Source organism: Hylobates moloch, unplaced genomic scaffold (assembly GCF_009828535.3).
Source record: "Hylobates moloch isolate HMO894 unplaced genomic scaffold, HMol_V3 SCAFFOLD_1, whole genome shotgun sequence".
In the NCBI taxonomy this organism is placed as follows: Eukaryota; Metazoa; Chordata; class Mammalia; order Primates; family Hylobatidae; genus Hylobates; species Hylobates moloch.
Window position 1 is genome coordinate 16,332,385 of NW_026652276.1, and position 14,353 is coordinate 16,346,737.

The following is a 14,353-nucleotide window of genomic DNA, read 5'->3' on the forward strand; positions in this document are numbered from 1 at the left end:
AGCAGCCAACATGTGAAAGGACACATGGATTTTCTCCTGGCCTTAAGCACTCAAGTTCAGGTCTCTGCATTTGACCTGTCATACCCCAGCCCACACCCCTTGGGTCATACCACCACCTCCTCTTCTGTATCAGTTCATCATCTCCTTGTTTCTCAGCCAGATAGGGTATAGGTTTTTTAAGTCTTTCACTACTGGAGAATGTCCAGCCAATGCATAATGAAAATAAACTACAGTAAATGGTTAAACTGCAAGCTTTTGCAGCCTGGAGAATCTTATTGCTTTATATGAAGTATCATGCAATCAATGACTTTTGTAGAGAGGGCAAACTTTTCTGAGATCATATCCAATCTGGAAATGTCTCCTGCCAAAAGTCAAGGCTGTTAGCATCTCTCATGACTTGAAATGTCACTAACTGCAGAGTAAAGACCCCCAGTCCAGCCCACTAGAGAGAAGCCATCTGTGGCATACAGTTTTGCAACATACGTATTGGAGGAGGGGAAATAGTACCAAGTCCTTTCCAAAGACAAACCATTGTAGTAAAAACTATAGAGATATATTTGATGAAGCCTCTATATTTAAATCTAGATTTCAAGAAATTGCTGAGAAATTACAAATTCACGGACACGTAAATTCTCTGATTTAGAATCCATAATTTAAAAAAATTAAGTTAGGTAGGGTGAGATGATAGTATTCAACACAAAATATGATTTGCGAATAATAAAAGGTGGTAGGACACAGAAGCCTAATGATGGAGATATAGGTTTGACAAGCAATGGGACACTTCCTCGCACCTCAACCAGGCTAAGGAATTCACTAACTCTTTAAAGAGCAAGATGTTCAAAATTTCGTTCTTGCCTTGTTTTTCATATAATGTATCACTTATTGCTCATGTAATTAAGCTTAAGGTAATAAACTCTAGGCAATTCCCCTTCTTTAGCCAGGAATTTAATTTAAACTTTTTTTTTTCTTTTTTGCCTTTTTAGAGTCCTGTATCAAGAACTCTTCAGGCATCATTAGGAAGGGATATTAATTAGACAGGCTGAATGGGATTCAGAAGACCCCACTTGTACATCTTGGTTCCCACTCTGTCTCCATCATCTAGGGCAGTGCTTAGAACATGAACACCTTCAGGAAATACTGGTTAAATAATGGAAGAAATGAAAAATTCCATAACAGCAGTCAAGAGTGTAATGCTCCATGCAAGTGGGCAAATCTGAGAAGCAACATCTTTTAACAGTCATGAGTTGTGCAAATCAATACACAAATACTCAGCAGTATTCAGGTCGCAGAAACTAATAGCAAAGTTTAAGACAATGTTTAGCAACTCTGCATTTGAGAAAGGACAAAGGCACATCTAAGTTTTAATTTACATTGATTGCAATGTGTCTCATCAGGCCCCATGCCCTGTCAGGTTCCTCTCGGAGTCAGCCCTGCAGAGGCTCCCTTTTAGTCTCCGGCTTGGTAATCCTGGATTTGGATTGCCTAATCCTCTCAAGCTACATCTCTTCCTCAGTCTGCTTATCATTTCCCTTATCCCGGAGGCCTTGCTGTAGAACAGTAGCTGCTACTTGTAAAATTTAATTTGTAAAGAGAGTCAAGCAGATATATTTACATCTGCAAGGAAAATCCCCAGTCTTTCTCAAAGCTGGTCTTTCTCTTTACTTACAAAATGCATTTTATATTGATGCTCCACAGCATCCTTCAGGAAAATGCCTTGACATTTTTCTTAAAAGGATAATGATTATGAGTCTCATGTGTTGCTGCTAAGGGAGTCAAACAAGAGTCTTTATGTTGTAAGTAATCAAAGGAATACCTTTAGGACACTATTGCATGTGGAATTGTATAGAAGAGAACAGAATGGGATGGAAATTGAGTCTCAGAGCCAGAAGCTGCCCAAATTCCCTAGAGTAGTTCAGTGTTTTCCAAAGTGCTCTGACAAATTGAAGCTCCTCTAACTGGAGAGATATTAATTAAAGGAGATTCATAGTTAAGTCAAACACAGTTTGACTTGTCAAAGACAGTTCAGGAGGTTTCTTAACTGCAGGTCACTTGGATGAACAATATGAGAATGTGCATTGTGAACATCTAAGAACCTTTCACAGTTTGCATTGTTTCTCAAACTGTTTTTCCAGGATTCTCAGAGCTATGAACACCCTTTGGAAAATGAGCTTGTAATTCAGCAGTTCTCAAACTTGGCTATACATTGGATCCACTTGGGGAAGCTTTAAAAAATGCTGGTGCTGGAATCCATCCCCACAGATATCTATTATTTGATCTGGGTCAAGGCCCCAGGGCACTGGTATTTGTTTAGACAATTCTCAAGGGCCTTATATTTGCCAGTTAGGGTTGAGAATCCTTGCACTGTGTGAGTTCAACCCCCGTTTTCAGAATGAGGATACCCTGCTGGCTTATACATCCACATCCTAACCATATGACTCCAGATTACTAGAGAAAGTTGGGTATTTCAGAATATGGCAAAAGCTGGTACTTGTTTCCTCTCTAAAAGGAGAAATAAGTTATTAGACTTTTAGTAAGAAAGGAAAACAGGAATCTATTGTCTTATTTTATGATTAATTAACCAGCTACAGGTGAATCTTAGAAAAAGGGGAGACTGGGCACAATGACTGACACCTGTAATCCCAACCATTTGGGAGGCCAAGGCAGGCGGATCACCTGAGGTCAGGAGTTCAAGCACCCTGGCCAACATGGTGAAACCCCATCTCTACTAAAAATACAAAAAAAAGTAGCCAGGTGTAGTGGCGGGCACCTGTAATCCCAGCTACTCGGGAGGCTGAGGCAGGAGAATCGCTTGGACACAGGAGGCAAAGTTGCAGTGAGCCAAGATGGCATCATCACTGCACTCCAGCCTGGGTGACAGAGCAAAACTCTCTCAAAAAAATAAAAATAAAAATAAAGTAAAAGGGGAAAAATGGGAGCCTCTTATATATGAGAAAACCTTTTACAAAAATATAAGTACGATGCAGACTTTGGAGTAAAATGTGCTGGCGAGTGAGGAAAACATTATTTCAGTTGAGCATTGACATCATCAGTCATGAAATCATTTTGCAGACGAACTTGGAACAGTTCTTCTGCCTGGATTCTTAGCAAAGCTGTGCTGGTAAGCATTCATTTCCTTACCTGGGTGGCATACTTCCCTATTTACTATGCGGTTTTGAGCAAAGTTGTTCTTTAAAGGAAGTCCCTATTTCAATATTACTGATAAAATCAAACTCACCAACCATTGTAGAAGAATTCATTTCATGACTTGGTTCTGTAGACTATGAAAACTGTCTAAAGTCTGTCCCAAAAGAGTGTCTCTTAGAGAAGCCAAAGGGAAATCCACCTATTCAGAAAGTTTGGGAAATAAAAATCCTGTCAAAGGCTGGGTGTGGTGGCTCATGCCTATAATCCCAGCACTTTGGGAGGCCAACGTGGGCAGATCATTTGAGGCTGGGAGTTCGAGACCAGCCTGGCCAACGTGGCAAAACCCTGTCTCTACTAAAAATACAAAAATTAGCTGGGCTTGGTGGTACATGCCTGTATTCTCAACTACTTGGGAGGCTGATGCATGGGACTTGCTTGAACCCAGGAGTCAGAGGTTGCAGTGAGCCAAGATCGTGCCACTGCACTCCAGCCTGGGTGACAGAGTAAGACTCTGTCTTAAAAAGTCATATAAAACAGATGAAATAAAGATTCTGTTATGTTTATGTGATTGGCTTATAAAATGAGCAGTCTAACTTTTTTCTTAAGTTAAATAAACAAAATCTGTTTTATTTTATTTTTAAAGGTTAAGGATTATCATTCTTTTCGTGGCACTTATGACTTCATTAGGCATAAGCTGCCAAGCATGTTTGTTCGCCTTCAAGCTCTGTGGGAGAATGATTAAGATTTTTCTGTCATTCCTTTTTCTAAGCAGTAGCAGGATTATGCAAAGGAAATACATAAATTTTGATTTAGCCTGTATGATGATCAGTGGATATAGGTCAGAAGAAACTTCCTAGGTGAACAAAGAGAACTTTGTGAATGCTGAGTCCAAATTTTCTTTTCTAGCCCCAGATGGGCCCCTTCCCCTTACACCAAGCACTTTGGGAATGTCAACTAAGCTTCAGCCAATGCCATGAACAGATGTGCCATCATACATAGAGAAAGCGAATAGAGGATTTGGTTAAAACCAATAAAACTTGGAAATGCTACCTATAAAATTGATACTCTGTATGTGGGTGTGGGTGGAGGATATCAGAAAGGGGGACAGAAAATAGTGACTGCTAAAATATATCTATATATCTATGAACAAACATCCCCATAAATAAATAATATATCTATGTTGTATGGATAAAGCTGGTCTAGCAAAGCTAATTCAAAATTCCTGAATAAAATCTATCTGGTTGAAAGTTTGCCAGGTGTGGTGGCTCACGCCTGTAATCTCAGCACTTTGGGAGGCTGAAGCAGTTGGATCACTTGAGGTCAGGAGTTCAAGACCAGCCTGGCCAACGTGGTGAAACCCTGTCTCTACTAAAAATACAAAAATTAGCAGGATGTGGTGGTGTGCACCTGTAATCCAAGTTACTCCTGAGGCTGAAGCAGGAGAATCGCTTAAACCCAGGAGGTGGAAGTTGCAGTGAGCCAAGATTGTGCCACTGCACTCCAGCCTGGGTGACAGAGCAAGACTCTGACAGGGAAAAAAAAAGAAAAGAAAAGAAGAAAGTTACCAATTAGAAATGAGAAAGGAGGCTCAAGGCTACAGCAGAGGTCCAGGGGAGCTGTGAGGGCCATCGTGGGCCTGAAGACCAGTGTTCCTGAGATCTCATGTACGTGCACTCTCCACTCCATTTACTTCCTGCCCAAATACTAGCTTGTGGCCAAGGCCAGGCCAGCATTTACTGACTCCTGGTGCAAAGCAGAGACTATGCCAATATTCTCCTTCCCAGTGAGAGGGAAGTGCAGCCAGGGAAAGCCTACTCATTCCCCAGAGGGTGTTCAAGAGAATCTAACCTGGAGGAGATAGGAGCACCAGGCTGGCCTTGATTACCAGACAGCAATATGTGATTCTTGTCTACCTATAATTTCAAAAGTGCTACTCATATGTTTTCCAATCCCAGTGGTATACTCCTGCACTACTGGCTAAAGTTCCCTTAACTGTAGGGCACTTCCCATTTAAAATGTTTAAACGTCGGGAATTCTAGGGAATACCTGGAACTCAGATTTGCAGGGAGGAGGAGTTAATGGCCGGTATCTGATAATTTTCCCAAAGGGGAGGGCCCAGGGAGGTTGAACTGTGAAGGGAGAATATCCTATCAGAGCCTCAAAGAGAGCATGGTCTCCAGCCAACTCACCTACAAAGTAGGCCCTGATGGGTTTCTTATTCTGCATTATAAAATAGCTACAATTGCTTTGAATGAGTACAATGAATTTAGATGAGCAATGCCCGGAAACAAACCCAGAGGTTATTTCAGAGGTTACTTATGAGACGCAAATTTCTCCATGGAGAAAATCAGTGGGATTTGGAAGCAGAGATCAAGTATACCTAATACCATAAGCCCAGCTCAGCAGCAGGCAAGGCTCAGTGCCTGCGCCTGCCTGCTCCTCAAACTGGGGCTGTTTGCACAGGCCTTCAGAGAATTCTCAGTAGCATCAAAGCTTAGAACATTTACCTCCTACAGAATCACTAATAGCTGGCAGTTTTCTTTTCAGCTCATGTACTCCCATAGCTCCTACCCTTAGCTATTCTTTCAGAGGCCGCTGTTGCCAGGAGCATAGGAGTGTTGAATACCCTCTTGGTTTTACAGTCTACCTCTCACTGCTGATTTATTTGCCAAGCAGAGCAGCCAAGCTTCTCAAAAATCTGGGTCTCCTCTTTTTCACACTTATTCTAAAATAATAGCCAGGAGAAGGAAGGCTTGGTGGATAATGGCTATTCCAGCCAGGGCACCATGCACCTTGCTCAAGGGTGGGTGGCCTCATGATAAGGAGAAAGTGATAAAGGGAATTCCGCGAGGTGCTAGTTCTCAACCAAATGGGGGTAGGAGAGAAGCGGGGGCAGTTTTACCACCCCCCACAGGGAGACATTTGGCAATGTCTAGAGATAGTTCTGATTGTCATGCCTGGGGGAGGGGCGTGGCTACTAGCATCTAATGAGTAGAGGCCATGGATGCTGCCAAATATTCTAACATACACAGGGCAGCTGCATCAGCAAAAACTCATCCAGTCCAGAATGTCAGTCATGCTGAGAAACCTTGACCTAAGGGCTTCTGAAGCTTTTTGAGGTAATGGCATGCTTCTCTCCTCTTTTGCCCAAGTCATTTGAGCGATTTGGAAAATATCCATCTCTCCCTTTCTGTGATTGCCCTGAGTGCAGGGCTGTGATATTCAGTAAGACGGGACTGAATTTAAATACATTTTATGTGTTTTTCCTGGATAAATGAATACCACAGGGACTCACACACACCCCTCCCACCAATAATCTCTGGCTCCTCCCCACCATTGTCCAGCTTTTAAACAGTCCTCTGGAAAATAACATAAAGCCAGAGTCTAAAGGGAGTACATTCATCTTAGAGACATCTAATTCTGCCTCCCTCTCAAGTAACCTTTCTAAAATGCTGCTGGATGAAGATGAGCACAAACCCAACTTAGAAATGAAGTTAACATGGTTTGAGAGTCAATGACTGTATTAGTCAGTTCTCATGCTGTTAATAAAGACATACCCAAGACTGGGTAATTTATAATGGAAAGAGGTTTAATAGACTCACAGTTCTATGTGGCTGGGGAGGTCTCACAATCATGGTGGAAGGTGAATGAGGAACAAAGTCATGTCTTACATGGTGGCAGGCAAAAGAGCTTGTGCAGGGGAACTCTCATTTATAAACCCATCAGAGACTCACTATTACGAGAGAGCAGTATGGGGCAAACCACCCCCACGATTCAATTATCTCCACCTGGCCCCACCCCCAACACCTGGGGATTATTACAATTCAAAGTGAGATTTGGGTGGGGACACAAAGCCAAACCATATTAATGACCAACTGCTGTAAGCACATTAGTGAGAATCTGAATAGGCCAGGCTCAGAGAGCCTCAAAATTACCCACAGGGGTTCTTAAAACTCACATTGATGGGCCTCACCCTTAGGGTTTCTGATTCAATAGCACTGGGGTGAAGCCCAAGTTTTCATTTCTAGATGATGCTGATACATTTCAGATGACACTGATGCAAAGACCATGCTTTGAAAACCACCAGACCAGGCCAATCAACTTTGATTTCAAAGCATGTGTTCAAGTAATAAGATTCACAGAATTTTAGAGCAGAGATTAGCCTTACAGAGAACTCTATTTCTCATTCTCCAAGTGAGAAAATATGACATTAAGCCAGTCAACATTAAGCAGGAGGCTGACAGTAGAGTAGAAAGAGTAAAAGATGTCTCATCAGGACATCTGGATTCTAAACCTAGTGGCTCCTTAGCCTATGGGCTAGTTGAGCTAACTAGCTTTGGTAAGTAATTTAATCTCTGATCCTCAGCCCCTCATCTGTAATCAAGAGAAAATACTTCCTTGCCTAATTCACATTGTCACAGAGATTATTAAATGAAATTTGATAAAATGATAAATTATGTCTTAACACTAGAGGCTAATTAATAGTAATGCCTATTACTTAGCAACTAGCCTGAAGCTAGCTGCAGATGTAAGTGGCCGAGCCCCAGTGAAGGGCTGCTCTCCTAGCTAAGTCAGCTAATCATTTGGGACGTGTACGCTGAAAAAACACATGTTGGAACACCATCCTTCTTACAGTCCTACAGTTTATGGCCTGCTTGTAGAACTAAGACAAAAGAGCAAAGTGGATACAGGCCTTTAATTGCTGTTGGCGTCTTAGAAAATGTGAGCACCAAATGCCACTCCTAGCAAAATGGAATACCTACACACATAAAGCACCACCTTAAAAACCTGATTTCTCTAAATAGTTAGTGTTCATTTACTATGGTGGTGGAGGAAAACAATCTTACTAAGTTGGAAATACCCAAGACCCTAAAATCCTCAAGTTTTTCCTGTAAACCACAACCTTGGCAAGTGTGAGTCCTTTAAGAAATTTCATTCACATATAGTTATTTAAAATTTTAAAGTAAATTTTATCCATGTATTATAGTTTATCTTATTTCTTAAAAAAAACAAAGTCTTTGACTCCAGATAGTATTTGAAATAATTTAAAAGACACTTTTCAAGACAGTTATTTTTCCATGCCTGAAATACGGAAAGGGCTATAACATTTTTTTCTCACTTAGCAATTATATCATCAAATTATTTCCATATAAAACTTTTTGGGGCTCAAATATAAACAAAACTTTCAATTCTCTCTGTAAAAATGAAAATGAACAAATATTTTGAGCAGTATGTTTTATTTAGAAGATATTTTCTTCTTAGGTATGTTATTACTCATGCTATTATTTTAAATTGTGTGTGTGTGTGTGTGCGCACACGTCTCACTTTTTCTAAGAGTAGCTCTTGTGATAATTGCAAATAATTCTAAATGAAGGTATTTTGACCAGTGCTTTTACCCAATGTTTACCAGTTCCACAAACAGCTGTGGAACTGAGTAAGAAAACAATACTATTTCTTTTCAAAGTCTCTGCTCAAACCAGGGCAAGGATTTTGGATGGTGATGGATTACCATATTTTTTTCTTACCATTATTTATGTATTTACATAAAAACTATGCATAATTAACAATTATAGTTTCATGAGTTTAAAGATAAGTGGTAATAAAGCCATCCTCACATTCTATATCATGAACCTGCCTATTACCTTCAAATTTTCCCCTAGCTCTCTTATTTATTATTTTGTGAAAGGAACACTTAACTCAAGATCTACCTTCTTAAAACATATATAAGTATATGATACAGTGTTATAATATATAGATGTTATGTAAGTTAATTTTTTAAACAATTTAAAATAAATGACAGATTTTCACATTACTCATCACCTGCATATAAATTACCAGTACAGAATATTCAAACAGGTGCACTATAGCAACATATTTGTTAGGAAAACACAAACCAGTCTCTTCTTGGTAAAGAAGTACGATATTTACCAGCTGTCTGAAGAAGTCCTGAACAGTCCACAAAATCCCTGAAATAATGGATCCATGGGCTTTGTCTTTTCTCCGTATACCATTTTCTCCATTTCTTCCACTCTGTTGTTCTTCCCATTAGCAGTCAGATTGCACATTTGTTTACCCAAGGAGTTTGTTTGGGGTAGGGCTGGCTGGGGAAAAGAGCTGCCTAGGGAATCCAGCTAAGAGACCTAGAAGAGGAAACTTAATGATCCTGGAAGGGAAAGAAGGAGGTGGCAGTGAGGAAAATAGGCTCTGTGGTGGTGGAGCAGCAAGAACATCAAATAACATTTTGGAAGGTTTGATTTTTCTGTTGCATTTGAGTAAGGAGAGAATGAGAAAGGGGTAAACAGGTGCATTTCAGAAGCCTTCAGGAAACCCCCCACTCTCTTTCTATTGAAGTGACCCATCATTAGTAGCAGTACTTTCCTTTTAATATTCCCTTAAACATTGCTGGCATAGTGAAGCAGAAAAGAAATATTGAATATATTATTTTTGATGCAACAGTGGCAACAAAGGCTAAGACTAAGGGAAACACTGCAGAGGAATCTGCAAGCAGCCACACTGTACACTACTCTAACAGGCACCATTCTACTACCAGTCCTCTTTGTTCTAAGACCACTCATCTCATACACATGAATAAAGAAGGTGAGGGCAGCCCAACAAAATGGCCCCACATTTTTATGTGCAAAAGCAGACAGGAAGATGTTTTATAATGAAAAAACTTTAATGGATCTTTCTGTAAAATTGCAGGTAGTGAAGCTTAAAGGGTTTTAAATCAATTCAGTAAGTCACTGTAGAATTTTATGTTTGTTAAAGGAATAGAATATAATGGAATAGGAATTATTACGACGCATTATATGTAAAAATAAGATATTTTTGTATACTGTTGCTTCATTTAATTCTACTCTCATTACAGTATGCTATAAGTGTATGTCACATTGCTTTTTGTCAATCATCACAGTTGCCATTGCATGTTTATTTGTGTATGTGTGTGTGTGTGTTTGTTGTTGAAATTGTTGTTATTGATGTCTCTCTTTCTCAACTAAATCGCAAACTACAGGGGCCTTGGGTTTGCCTCCTCATTCTTATTTCCAGCACTTAGCACAATGTTGGACCAAATAGGAATCAAAAATATTTATTGAATAAATGATAAATGGATGCCTAAGGGGGTGGAACCATGCCTCCCAAAGGCCCACCCTGACCCAGAATGTCACAAACTTCATCTATTTTGCATTTGTGGCTTTCAATATATAAAATATTCAGTGATTTTTCAAACTTCAAGAACTACTACTTCATATTATTGTTTGAGAGAGAGAAGTAGCTCACAAGTAAACACTATTAATTTAAATAAGAAAACTGAGTTTGAAAAATTAATAAATTAGTAACTGGCCCCATAAGTTTGTTCTTCATGTTTTTGTTCATGATCAATTCAATTCCTTATTAGCAGGTCAAAAAGTGAATAAGTAAATATGTTTTACATTCAAACTTAATGTTGAAGTTGAGAACAAAAATATAAAGGTAACAAAATGTATTGATTCACTGGACTTAAGAGAGTATTATTATCCTAGAGCATTTTCTAATGAATACAACAGTCATTAGATTTTGACAATAACTAATAGAGAAAATAAATAATAATTATTATAATTTGACCATTTAGTGAAGAGAATTTGACCCTGGATGAAAACATTGATAAAAATAGAGTTATAAAAAGTACATGGATAACCTGACTGCTTCTTGAGAGATGATGAATTATATACAGGATGACACTTTTAATTGACAAATATTTCTGAGAAAAAGGTTTTTTAAAGAAAGAAACAGTAGAGATCAACAGTCATCATCCTACATTTCTCTACGTTTTCCCTTTGATTTCAGGGAACACATTAAGAATGATTCTGAAATTTCAAAGAGATGTCAACTTAAGGGAGAAATGGGAAAGAAAATATAAAGTTCTGTTCATGAGACTCTTGTTGAATTGGTAGGGAGTCATTACATCAAAGACATTGCAAATTAGCAAAAGGGGTGTTTACTCTCAATTTAAGATGGTTAATCCTGAAATTATTTGGATACATGGATCATGTTATTGAACTAAAATATAGCAACTATTTTTTAAACAATTAGTTTTAATGTAAAAACCATTTATATAAGAAAGAAAACCAAATTGTCTCCTCATTGTTCAGATCATACAAGTTTCAAGTCATCTTCTCAAACACAGCTCCCATATGTAATTCTCCTGCTTAAATATCTTCAATGGAATCTATTGACCATTTATTTTATTTTCCCATTTAAGATCCTTCTTGCTATACCCTCAACCATTTTTGCATAGCTTCACATTTTATCCTATGTCCCAATCACGCAAATACTCGCCATTCCTATGAAGCCTGCATTTTTGTGCCTCAATATTCCTTTATGCTATTTTCCTTCCTCGGCAAGTCCATTTTGAATGAAGTTCACTTATCTACATTCCTTCAAGTGCTAGCTCAAATGCCCTTCTAGTTAAGCAATATAGCCTAAACTCACCCACTTGGTTTTCATCTTTCTCTCCTTCATATCTCCATTATGCTTCCAATTTTTAAGAGTACATTTTAGTTTGTATCAGAATTTCATTTACATATCTATCTTCCCCTAGTATACATATATAAACCTTTATAAGAGTCAATCTTCCTCTCTCTCACTGCATATGTGTGTGTGCGTGTTAGTGTGTATACACACACATACATACACACATGTACACTTTTACACACATAGATATGCACATATATACACATGTATATATGTGGGGGAGATCATTTTTTTTCTTTCTAGAATTTTACCACACCCACTCTTCCCAATAACACCTGTCATGAAACCCACATGTAGTAGACATTCAATAATATCTATTGAATTTTTAGTCTTAACATGAAATACCTTCTAAAAATTATTTTCTAAAAATTAAAAATGTCTCAGGCTGCTAGAAACAATTGTCTATGTTAGGAATTCACAGATTTATAGAAGTTTGGATTTCCTTAGAAAGTAATACATATTTTGATTGATTTAACTTTTACCAAGGTTACCTGGCTGGTAAAGTCCAGTGACATCAGTACACAAGTAAAAGAAGTAGAAGAATTTCTTAACATATATTCACCTTTGGGATTGTTTGAAAATTGAAGAGAGGAATATGGAGGTGCGATAATATTTTGCATTAAGAAAGATGCTTTGAAGAAAATAGGACTGAGGAAAGGGAATCACATTGGTAAAAATTTGATGAAATTACATGTAGAAAAAAATTTAGACGTTTTTCATATCCTAACAATTGAGCTAAATTTAACCTCTGAATTGTCTGAAGTTTGTCCTTAAGAAAAAGCTAATCATAGCACAAAATATACAAGGTGACTGCAACTGCAAATACCTTTGGCAATTACTGGTGGATTAAAAAAAAAAACTATGGTACTTTGGAATTCTTTTTAGACGGATCTCCGGCCCAGTAGTGGGATCACAGGCCCACCGCCAGCCTGCAACCCTTCTTCATTCTTAGTGGGTTTGTGTTCTGCCTCGGCCTCCCAAAGTGCTGGGATTACAAGCGTGAGCCACCGCGCCCGGCGGTACTTTGGAATTCTAAGCATTTTCACAATGCATTGGAACCGATTCAAAAATGCTATTAGAAGTTATTATTTTGGCTGGACTACAGGTACCATGGAATGCTGAAATTTTGGCATGTCATACTCTTTTATTAAAGGACTTTTGGTCTGCATATAGAAACAGTGCCTTTTAACTATTTCAATGGGTCACTTAGGATGGTTCAAGTCATCTAGATTTTTTTCATTAAATATTCTTGCTGAGATTCACTTAATAAGTAGATCATGTTGGCATACTCTAATCCACTGAGGTACAGTGTTAATTTAGGACAACTTATATTTTAAATGAAGAGTCACTGACCTGATTTTACAAGAATAAGAAGTTCTCATGCAAATTATACCAAATTCGAAGGGATGGATTTGGTGGCAGTGGATTTGTAACCAGATTTTTCTTCTGGCTGAAGAGTAGGGAGAAGCTTATGTTGCTGTAATTCTTACTCTTTCTTCAAATACCTCCTTTTTCAATCTTTTCCTATTGTTTTTTCCATTGGCTCCCACTCATTGACTGTTCCCAAGTCACATATGAACATATTTCTCTCCCTCAATATTCAATCACATCTGCTAGTACAATTTTAAAACATATTAACACCATAATGCTGAATCTCTTATTTTTTTTCCCAATGATTGGATTCTCTAGCAGCATCTTAAATTCACAAGTCAAAGCTTTTGACTTTTGTATTTGGTCCATGAAGAGTCATCTTCCAATCCTTGCACAATATTCACATCATGCGCCTATACTAATAGGTGATACAAGAGATATTTTGAAATTTCCTGTAATGTTGTTTGAAAAATACTTTTTATATTAGGATGTAATGCCTGCTTTTCTTCACCACCCTCCAACAGCGTCCTGAATTACTCCAATCTCACGTTCCTGAACCTAGCTTTCAGGACCATTGTATTTTCATGAAAATTTGTCATTAATTTTGTTTTTTACACAGATTAACCTTGAAAAAATTTAAGGTCACATTGCCAAGAATAAAAGCAATATGAATGATGGACTGATTAGAAAGGGATATCCCCACCTTCAGGCTTAAAGATGGATTTGGTTCTGGCAAACCTTTCTTATGGTCCAAGACAAAAAGGTAGCATATACAAGATTCCTCACAAACTCACAAGATTTATGACCATAAACTTCTTGATTATCATGTTACTAAACCTCCTGTGAGTTCTTCCTTTGAATCACTTCAACTTTGAGAAAAATGAATTCATAACCAGAGTTAACATCTTCTGTTCTTTATTTTTAACTTAGGGAGAGAGAGAGAGAAAGACTGGCTTCTTCTTCCTGGATTCCTGTTTATGCAGCTGCACCATCATGTTCCCAGTTACTGGGGCTCAGCATCCCCGACTCTTCATCCTCCATATATCCAGGATCCAGATTCCTCCCAGATTCTTCCTTCCCTTGGACATAGGTGCTTACCACTTACCCCTAGCCTGTGACAAACAGCATCTCTGTACTAAGCGTAGTTTGCCTCACACTTGGATAGCACCCGATTAAACTTCCTAGAGCATAATTTTTTTAAATTAATGACTTATGTTCCTTAAATGCCTACAGGATTAATTTCAACTGTTCCTGGCTGAAACTCAGGGTTTTCTTTCTTCCCTTATGACCTAAGATCTCATCAACCTTGAACTGATTTCGGGGTCCT

At 38.5% G+C, this 14,353-nt stretch overlaps 1 protein-coding gene across 8 annotated transcripts in view; it reads right to left on the bottom strand.

The window, feature by feature from the left end:
• Positions 1 to 14,353, bottom strand: part of NYAP2 (neuronal tyrosine-phosphorylated phosphoinositide-3-kinase adaptor 2) — a 335,656-nt gene that overhangs the window by 240,773 nt on the left and 80,530 nt on the right. The window contains exon 1 of one of the 8 annotated variants that reach the window (XM_058437907.1): positions 9,073 to 9,109. The exons of the other annotated variants lie outside the window; for them this stretch is intronic. The gene's annotated coding sequence lies outside the window, so the exon portion shown is untranslated. Of the gene's footprint in view, positions 1 to 9,072; positions 9,110 to 14,353 lie in introns of those variants that run through there. 8 annotated transcript variants of the gene reach the window in all.